The sequence below is a fragment of the Aquarana catesbeiana genome, linkage group LG03 (assembly GCF_042186555.1).
Source record: "Aquarana catesbeiana isolate 2022-GZ linkage group LG03, ASM4218655v1, whole genome shotgun sequence".
NCBI classification, from domain to species: Eukaryota; Metazoa; Chordata; class Amphibia; order Anura; family Ranidae; genus Aquarana; species Aquarana catesbeiana.
Window position 1 is genome coordinate 641,138,466 of NC_133326.1, and position 10,823 is coordinate 641,149,288.

Here is a 10,823-nt window from a genome sequence, read left to right on the forward strand (position 1 = left end):
TGAAAGGCATTCAGAAACAGATAGGCAGCCATGACAATAACATGGCAAAATAAGGCTAAATTGAAAGTGATGGTAGAAGAAAGGTTCTAGGTTGGAACTTCACTGACTGTGAGTAGTCATGATAATGTTAAATTATATACTAACAACAACTTATAAAGCCATCTTCGCAACTCTTCCCCCAGCTACATCATTACCTGCTTTCAAAATCTCATCCTCTCTTCGGTCCTCCCAAGACCTCCTGCTCTCTAGCTCCATTTGTCACCACCTCCCATGCTCACCTCCAGGACTTCTCCCATCCTTTGGAACTCCCTACCTAAATCTATACGACTATCTCCTACTCTAGTCATCTTTAGACAATCCCTGAAAACCCATCTCTTCAAATAAGCCTATCCCTGCTTATAATACACAGAGGGGGTTATTTACTAAAGGCAAATCCACTTTGCACTGCAAGTGCACTGACAATGGACTTGGAAGTGCAGTCACTGTGGATCTGAGGGGGACATACAAGGAAAATAAAAAACAGTATTTTAGCTTGCACATGATTGGATGATGAAATCAGCAGAGCTTCCCTCATTTCAGATCTACCCCTCAGATCTACAGCGACTGCACTTTCAAGTGCACTTGTAGTGCAAAGTGGATTTGCCTTTAGTAAATCAACCCCTGTGTTTTTACTTTCTCCATCAGCTCATCTTCCACAGTTATTACCTTTTGTAACACTTGACCCTCCCTTCTAGACTGTAAGCTCTAATGAGCAGGGCCCTCTGATTCCTTTTGTACCAAATTGTATTGTAACTGTAATGTCTGCCTTCATGTTGTAAAGCGCTGAGCAAACTGTTGGCGCTATATAAATCCTGTATAATGATAATAATAATAAAAGGGCATTTTTTTAAGAATTCTAGCAAGCTGATAACTTTCTGTGCTTCCTGCTCTCTGTGTGGTACATACTCCTGACCCCTGCACTCTGTGAGGTACATACTCCTGACCCTTACACTCTGTGCGGTACATACTCCTGACCCCTGCACTCTGTGCGGTACATAGTCCTTACCCCTGCTCTCTATGTTGTGCATACTCCTTACCCCTGCTCTCTGTGTGGTACATACTCCTGACTCCTGCTCTCTGTGTGGTACATACTCCTGACCCCTACACACTGTGCGGTACATACTCCTGACCCCTGCACTCTGTGCGGTACATACTCCTGACCCCTGCACTCTGTGCGGTACATACTCCTTACCCCTGCTCTCTATGTTGTGCATACTCCTTACCCCTGATCTCTGTGTGGTACATACTCCTGACTCCTGCTCTCCATGTGGTACATACTCCTGACCCCTACACTCTGTGCGGTACAAACTCCTGACCCCTACACTTTGTGCGGTACATACTCCTTACCCCTGCTCTCTATGTTGTGCATACCCCTTACCCCTGCTCTCTGTGTGGTACATACTCCTGACCCCTGCACTCTGTGCGGTACATATTTCTTACCCCTGCACACTGTGTGGTACATACTCCTGCTCTCTGTGTGGTACATACTCCTGACCCCTACACTCTGTGCGGTACATACTCCTGACCCCTGCACTCTGTGCGGTACATACTCCTGACCCCTGCACTCTGTGCGGTACATACTCCTTACCCCTGCTCTCTATGTTGTGCATACTCCTTACCCCTGCTCTCTGTGTGGTACATACTCCTGACCCCTGCACTCTGTGCGGCACATACTCCTGACCCCTACACTCTGTGCGGTACATACTCCTGACCCCTGCACTCTGTGCGGTACATACTCCTGACCCCTGCACTCTGTGCGGTACATACTCCTTACCCCTGCTCTCTATGTTGTGCATACTCCTTACCTCTGCTCTCTGTGTGGTACATACTCCTGACCCCCACACTCTGTGCGGTACATACTCCTGACCCCTACACTCTGTGCGGTACATACTCCTGACCCCTACATTCTGTGCGGTACATACTCCTTACCCCTGCTCTCTATGTTGTGCTTACTCCTTACCCCTGCTCTCTGTGTGGTACATACTCCTGACTCCTGCTCTCTGTGCGGTACATACTCCTGACCCCTACACTCTGTGCGGTACATACTCCTGACCCCTGCACTCTGTGCGGTACATACTCCTGACCCCTGCACTCTGTGCGGTACATACTCCTTACCCCTGCTCTCTATGTTGTGCATACTCCTTACCCCTGCTCTCTGTGTGGTACATACTCCTGACCCCTGCACTCTGTGCGGCACATACTCCTGACCCCTACACTCTGTGCGGTACATACTCCTGACCCCTGCACTCTGTGCGGTACATAATCCTTACCCCTGCTCTCTATGTTGTGCATACTCCTTACCCCTGCTCTCTGTGTGGTACATACTCCTGACTCCTGCTCTCTGTGCGGTACATACTCCTGACCCCTGCACTCTGTGCGGTACATACTCCTGACCCCTGCACTCTGTGCGGTACATACTCCTGACCCCTGCACTCTGTGCGGTACATACTCCTTACCCCTGCTCTCTATGTTGTGCATACTCCTTACCTCTGCTCTCTGTGTGGTACATACTCCTGACCCCCACACTCTGTGCGGTACATACTCCTGACCCCTACACTCTGTGCGGTACATACTCCTGACCCCTACATTCTGTGCGGTACATACTCCTTACCCCTGCTCTCTATGTTGTGCTTACTCCTTACCCCTGCTCTCTGTGTGGTACATACTCCTGACCCCTGCACTCTGTGCGGTACATACTCCTGACCCCTACACTCTGTGCGCTACATACTCCTGACCCCTGCACTCTGTGCGGTACATACCCCTTACCCCTGCTCTCTATGTTGTGCATACTCCTTACCCCTGCTCTCTGTGTGGTACATACTCCTGACTCCTGCTCTCTGTGTGGTACATACTCCTGACCCCTACACTCTATGTGGTACATACTCTTCACCCCTGCTCTTTGTGTGGTACTTACTCCTGACCCCTGCACTCTGTTCGGTACATACTCCTGACCCCTGCTCTCTATGTTGTGCATACTCCTTACCCCTGCTCTCTGTGTGGTACATACTCCTGACCCCTGCACTCTGTGCGGTACATATTTCTTACCCCTGCACACTGTGTGGTACATACTCCTGACTCCTGCTCTCTGTGTGGTACATACTCCTGACCCCTGCACTCTGTTCAGTACATACCCCCGCACACTGTACACCACTGAACTGTGCAGCAGTTAGGATTGTTTAACCCGTGCACTCCTAACCCCTGCACTATGCTGCTTTAAGCCCCTCCCACACTTTTAGCACTCCTACTGTTCCCTTTCTACCAGTGGCAGCTGGTGCTCGAAATATTTGTTGGGGGGTCGGCAAACAAACCTGCCCCCTCACAACCCCCCCCCCCAGTGCTCGATCAAATGATCGGGAAGGCGGCAATTAATGGCTTCACCTTATGAAGGGAGGTGCAGGGAGGACGTCACGGAGGGAAGAGCTACGGCCGTTGATTCTCCTCCGAACAGGAAGCAGGTCCTGAACACCGATTGGCCAGGAGTCCTAAGACTTCCTGGCCAATCGGTTCTCAGGACCCGATTCCCGATTGGCCGGGAGGAGAAGCAGGATGACATTAGCAAATATTAATTCACTTATGTACCACAAGTGGGTGGGCTCGGGGCGCAGTGCTCTGTACCCCGCGCTCACCATTTTTGAGGTCAATCAGAGCCTCAGGCCTTAATCACGTGCTTCTAAAAAAAAAACAAAAAAACATTGGAATCCATGCGTCTGGAGCCCTGGATGGAGATTAGGGGCTGGGCGGATGGATTAGGGGGGCGGCGCCCTTGTGCCCCTAATGAGCGGGGCCACCACTGCTTTCTACTCCTGACCCTTGGGTTCTCCTCATAGTGCCTTAGGGTGCCCTAGATCTTTCACAGTCATAGCAATAGCCCTAAAACGAAACCATGCAGCCTCATATGATTCATACCATGTTTTCGTGTGTGGGACATTTTAGGGGGAATGTAGATTAGCTTCATATCTTCAGCAACTCCAGCAGAAATCAGAAGTGAAAAATAAGCATATGATCAGTCTCGGTCAAATGTAAACTGTCTGCCTGATAAGATCAGTAGAGTATTTATGTGGGCATTCTTCTCCACCACATAACATAAAGCCCAGCGACATGAATGATTTTCCTCGCAGTGTTCCATTTCCCGTGAAGGCATGTTTTTACTTGAACATGACTTATACAGAGAATACAGCGGCTTTAATTATTAGCTATTATAATACTGCAAAGAGAGGGCTCTAATAATGGTCTCACTTCATTACTTCTACTGGGAATCCCCATATCACAAACTATGTAAATCAGCTTCACAAAAATTAAATAATCGCAGCTATTCATAGAAACAGTATCAGTTCCTGTAAATGAAAGAGGAAAGAGAAAAAGATGCTTGGAAACAGAAAAAATGGCCTCTCCTCCGGCATACCTCCCAACTTTCTAAGATGGGGACTAGGGACACCTACCCTGTTTCCCCAAAAATAAGACCTAGCGTGATTGTCAGTGATGGCTGCAATATAAGGCCTACCCCCCAAATAAGCCCTATCCTGTTTCCCCGAAAATAAGACCTAGCGTGATTGTCGGTGATGGCTGCAATATAAGGCCTACCCCCCAAATAAGCCCTACCCTGTTTCCCCGAAAATAAGCCCTACCCTGAAAATAAGACCTACAAGGACTTTAACTAGGGTTTATTTGGGGGGTAGGGCTTATATTACAGCCATCACCGACAATCACGCTAGGTCTTATTTTCGGGGGGAAACAGGATATTAGCAAAAAGATAAAGGCATAGGACACACCCCCTGCTACACACCCTTTAATGAATTAACCATTTGACCTCCAGAAGATTTACCCCCCCCCTTCATGGCCAGGCCATTTTTTTTGCGATACAGCACTGCGTTACCTTAACTGACAATTGTGTGGTCCTGCGACGCTGTACACAAATAAAATTTATATCTTTTTTTCCCACAAATAGATTAAAATGATTAAAAAAAAAATGTGCTATAGGCAAAAAAAATAAGACCGACAATTTTGAAAAAAAAAAAACACAATACTTTTTACTATCTGCCTTTAAAACATATCCAATAAAAAAAAAAATTAAAAATCTAATTTCTTCATAAATTTAGGCCAATATGTATTCTGCTGCATGTTTTTGGTAAAAAAAAAAAGTCCCAATAAATGTATATTGATTGGTTTATGAAAATGTTATAGCATCTACAAGCTATGGGACATATACTGGGGCTTTAATTAATTAATTTTTTTACACTAGTAACGGTGGCAATCAGAAACTTTTAGCAGGACTGCGATATTGCAGTGGTCAGTCGGACACTAACTGACACTTTTGACACTGCGGTAACCAGTGTCACTAATACAGTGATCAGTGCTAAAAATATGCACTGATACTGTACTAATGACAATGGCTGGGAAGGGGTTAAACATTTAGGGCAATCAAAGGGTTAGCTGTGTGCCTAGCCAGTGTTTGTGTTTACTATCAGTCCTGCTTTTACTAGAGGAAGAGATGGATTTGAGTCTGCAGGGACACAGAATCCATCCCTTCCCCCTGTCATCCGTGTCACATCCATTACACATCAGTGCCACATCCAAGCCACATCAGTGCTCATCCGTGTCACATCAGTTCTCATCCGTGCCACATCTATGCCACATCAGTGCTCATCCATGCCACATTCATGTCACATCAGTGCTCATCCGTGCCACATCAGTACTCATCCGTGCCACATCCATGCCACATCAGTGATCATCCGTGCCACATCAGTGCTCATCCGTGCCACATCCATGCCACATAAGTGATCATCCGTGCCACATCCATGCCACATCAGTGCTCATACGTGCAACATCCATGCCACATCAGTGCTCATCCATGCCACATCCATGCCGCATCAGTGCTCATCCGTGCCACATCCATGCCACATCAGTGCTCATCCGTGCAACAGCCATGCCACATCAGTGCTCATCCATGCCACATCCATGCTGCATCAGTGCTCATTATTGACACATCCATGCCACATCCATGCCACATCAGTTTTTAGCCGTGCCCCATCCATGCCACATAAATGCTCATCTGTGCCACATCAGTTCTCATCCATGCCACATCCATGCCACATAAGTGCTCATCCGTGCCACATCCATGCCACATCAGTTCTCATCCATGCCACATCCATGCCACATAAGTGCTCATCTGTGCCACATAAGTACTCATCCGTGACACATCCATGCCACATCAGTGCTCATCCATGCCACATCAGTTCCCATCCGTGCAACATCCATACCTCATCAGTGCTCATCCATGCCCCATCCATGCCACATCAGTGCTCATCCATGCCACATCCATGTCACATCAGTGCTCATCCGTGCCACATCCATGCCACATTAGTGCTCATCCATGCCACATAAGTGCTCATCCGTGCCACATCCATGCCACATCAGTGCTCATTCATGCCACAGCCATGCCACATTAGTGCTCATCCATGCCACATAAGTGCTCATCCGTGCCACATCCATGCCACATAAGTGCTCATCCCTGCCACATCCATGCCACATAAGTGCTCATCCCTGCCACATCCATGCCACACCAGTGCTCATCCATGCCACATCAGTTCTCATTCGTGCCACATCCATACCTCATCAGTGCTCATCCATGCCACATCCATGCCACATCAGTACTCATCCATGCCACATAAGTGCTCATCTATGCTACATCCATGCCACATCAGTGCTCATCCGTGCCACATCAGTTCTCATCAGTTTTACATCCATGCCACATAAGTGCTCATCTGTGCCACATCAGTGCCCTACAGTACCTCACAAAAGTGTAATAGGTAGTCAAATTAGATTAAAAATTTTTGTCCCTAGAACAACTGACGGTGCTCCCTGCATGTTGGGACTCTGCATGTGGCCAGGCTGTGTAAAAGTCTCACATATGTGGTATCGCCATACTCAGGAGGAGTAGCAGAATATATTTTGAGGTGTAATTCTTGCTATGTACATGCTATGTGTTAGAAATATCTTATAAACTGACAACTTTGTGTAACAAAAATGCGTTTTCATTTTCTTTCCACATTTTCCAAAAAACTTGTGGAAAAAAATGACATGTTCAAAAGACTCATTATGCCTCATAGAATATACATTGGGGTGTTTGCTTTCCAAAAATTGAGTATTTTTTTGGCATTTCCATTGTCCTGGTGCTCCAGGGCCTAAAAAAAGTGTGATAGGTAGTCAAGAAATGATATGTGTAATTTATGCTCCCAGAACACCTGATGGTGCTCCCTGCATGCTGAACCTCTCTATGTGGCCAGGCTGTGTAAAAGCCTCACACTTGTGGTATCGCCATACTCAGAAGGAGTAGCAGAATGTATTTTGGGGTGTAGTTGCAAGTATGCATATGCTGTGTGTGAGAAATAACTTGTTATTATGACAATTTTGTGGAAATAAAAAAAAAGAAAAAAAATCTTAATTTTGCAAAGAATTGTGGGAAAAATGACAACTTCAAAAAACTCACCATGCCTCTTACTAAATATCTTGGAATGTCTACTTTCCAAAAAAGGGGTAATTTGGGGGGGTATTTGAACTGTCCTGACATTTCCGGGGCTCAAGAAATTAGGTAGGCCGTCAGTACATCAGGTGTGATCAATTTTTAGTGATTGGCACCATAGCTTGTGGAACTTTCACAAAGACCAAATAATATACACTGTTTTGGGTTATTTTAACCAAAGATATGTAGCAGTATAAATTTTGGCCCAAATTTATGAAGAAAAATCAATAATTTGCAATTTTTTTAGAACAGAAACGAAGAAAAATGCATTTTTTAAAACACAATTTTCAGTCTTTTTGTATAGCGCAAAAAATAAAAAACTCAGTGGTGATTGAATACCACCAAAAGAAAGCTCTATATGTGTGAAACAAAGGACACAAATTTCATATGGGTACAATGTTGCATGAAAATGTGAGAGCACTGAAAACTGAAAATTGGTCTGGTTAGGAAGGGGGTTTAAGTGCCCAGTGGGAAAGTGGTTAAACAAAAAAAAAATGGCTTAAAACCACAAGTGCATTTTTAGCACTATTATTCCTTTATATTGGTTTATATGTAGCAATTTAGAAATTGGATAAAAGGTTCAGCCCTGTAAATAATCTTTGATAGATAAATAGTGCATTTTATATACAACTATATAGATCAGACCAAAATGAGGGACAAATGAGGAGGAAAGAGAGACAGAGGGACTTTGCTCCAAATCAGGGACAGTCCCTCGAAATCAGGGACATTTGGGAGCTATGCCTCTGGAAAGCCAAGATTTTGCTTGATGCCTGTTTTTCATAGCATGTATTGATGCTTTACAATGCTATAGACTGCACACTGCCATTTTCTAAACTTGAAAGTGGCCCATTCCATTCCCTATGGAATCATTAAAGGTGAAGTTGTCCTTTTGCAAGTCGAATTTGTCAAGCTGGAGAGTGTCAGTATACATTATGTCTGCACAGATACAATGGCATAATCTCTACTTTCATAATTGGCAGGGATTATTATTTCTTAACTATTGGCTGACAGCTCACATTCTGCTCAGGATTGCAGTGACTTTGCATAGTCTGCATACAGTTGTGACTTTAATACAGAGATCAAAGTCACAGTAATCATCAAAGTCACAGTAATCATGACCGTACAGCTATATTTGCAAACACAATGAGCTCCCAGCCAATAAAAAATATAGTTGTTTCAGCCAATCAGGAAAATAGTATTATATCTGGGCAGATGTAGTATGTACAGACACACTTCAGTTTTGCACATTGGACTTTTAAAGATAACGTAGATTTTTACTGAGTTTTCACAGCTGCTTTCCAGATATTACTATAGAGCTGGCACATAAGAAAATGAGCAATACCGAGCCTATGACTCTATGCTTTGGATTTGGTAAATGGAATAGCAAGAACCACTTAAAATGTCTTCTCTGTAGATTGTCAGCCAACATCAGCTCCTGGTGATGTCATTGTGATGAAACACGTTGGACGGGGCTTGCTGGCATCACTGCTGTCCCCCATATTCTGGTCTGTGGAACGCAGATGGTTACTGAATGCCAAAATCGTTGCTCTGCAATACATGTGATTGAGCTTGTGTAATACAAGCAACAGTCTTATGAATTTTAATTTTTTTTTTATCTTTAATAAACAATATTGTGCTTTGGGGTATTGCCTGGTGTATGTTCCCTAACATGCATGTATACCGGAATCAAAGAATGGAGTACTGATCCACAAAAAAGCCTAGCACCGGAGATGACCAGAGTGGAGGCTGTGGTTATATATAAAGCTGGCATAGCACCTTAGCTTGAGAAATATTGATACATAAGCCTGGCACTGGAGATCACTAAAGTGGAGGCTCTGGTTATATACAAGGTGAGTATAACATTTTGGTCTGGTGAGTTTGTAGGCAAAGGAGGGGAGCATGAAGTGGTGACCTGCACACAAATCACTGAATGTATCTGAAGTTTACAGCACAGAGCACTTTTTAAGCACATTGGATTTGGATATATCATTTGTCATATATGTACAGTATATTGACTAATGTGAATGGACACATCAGCACTTTATTTTATATCACATTTAGTAGACACTTTAGCACTTTATGTTACATGAATTGTATTATATATTTATAGCACTATTGATTTACTAATTGATTACTTTATAACACTTAGTAAGTATTTATTTGCACTTTGAGTAGCGCACACATTTTGTGGCTTTGATTTACCTGCATCACTTCTCGTTTCCAAAAAAACAAGTTTATGTGCCATTAAAATAGGGGAAGAGTTTCAGACTCCCTTCCTTAGCTACAACAGTACTGTATTGAGGTTGATAAGAACAATGTGACTGAAATGCATGAGCAGTTTCAATGTACTTTCTCTGTTTGGAATCAATGTTTTTATACATATCATAATATTTTTGCTACTCTTCATAGTTACATAGTAGGTAAGGTTGAATAAAGACAATAGTCCATCCAGTTCAACCTGTGTAGGTGTATGTGAGTTAGTGTCGATAATTATTTCCCACATCCCTGTATGTTGTGTTCTTTAAGATGCACATCCAAGAGTCTTTTAAAAATATACATACTCCTCGCTGACACCACCAATTGTGGAAGAGAGTTCCACACCCTTACCACCCTGACAGTGAAAAACCCCCTGCGCAGCTGAAGGTTAAACTGCTTCTCCCTCAATCTCATTGTGTGGCCACGTGTCCACTTACATTCCATGAGACTGAATAGTTTTTTTCCTACGGTAGCATCACCATTGAGGTATTTGTAAATCGCTATCATGTCCCCTTGCAAGTGTCTCTTCTCCAGCGAGAATAAATTTAGTGCTTGTAGTTACTCCTTGTAATTGAGGTCCTACAATCCCCTTATTAATTTAGTTGTCCTTCTCTGGACTCTCTCCAGCTCCAGCATATCCCTTCTGCGGACTGGTGACCAGAACTGGGTGGAATACTCCAGATGTGGCCTAACCAGATATTTAAAAAGTGGCAGGATTATAGTTTTATCTCTGGAGTAAATTCCCTTCTTATGCATGCTAGTAGTCTGTCGGCTTCGGTATCTGCAGCTTAATATTGCATGCTATTACTCAGCCTGTCTTCTACTAGGACCCCCCGATCTTTCTCCATCCCTGATTCCAGGGGCAGCCAGTCCATTAGGGTGCATAAGCGCTGCCCCCTCTGTCACACCACCACCCTATATGATTAATGGATAGATTCATGCAACTTCACATCAGGATATAGAAATTTTACAGGAAGGACTGAACAAAATAATGGAGTGGACAACTACA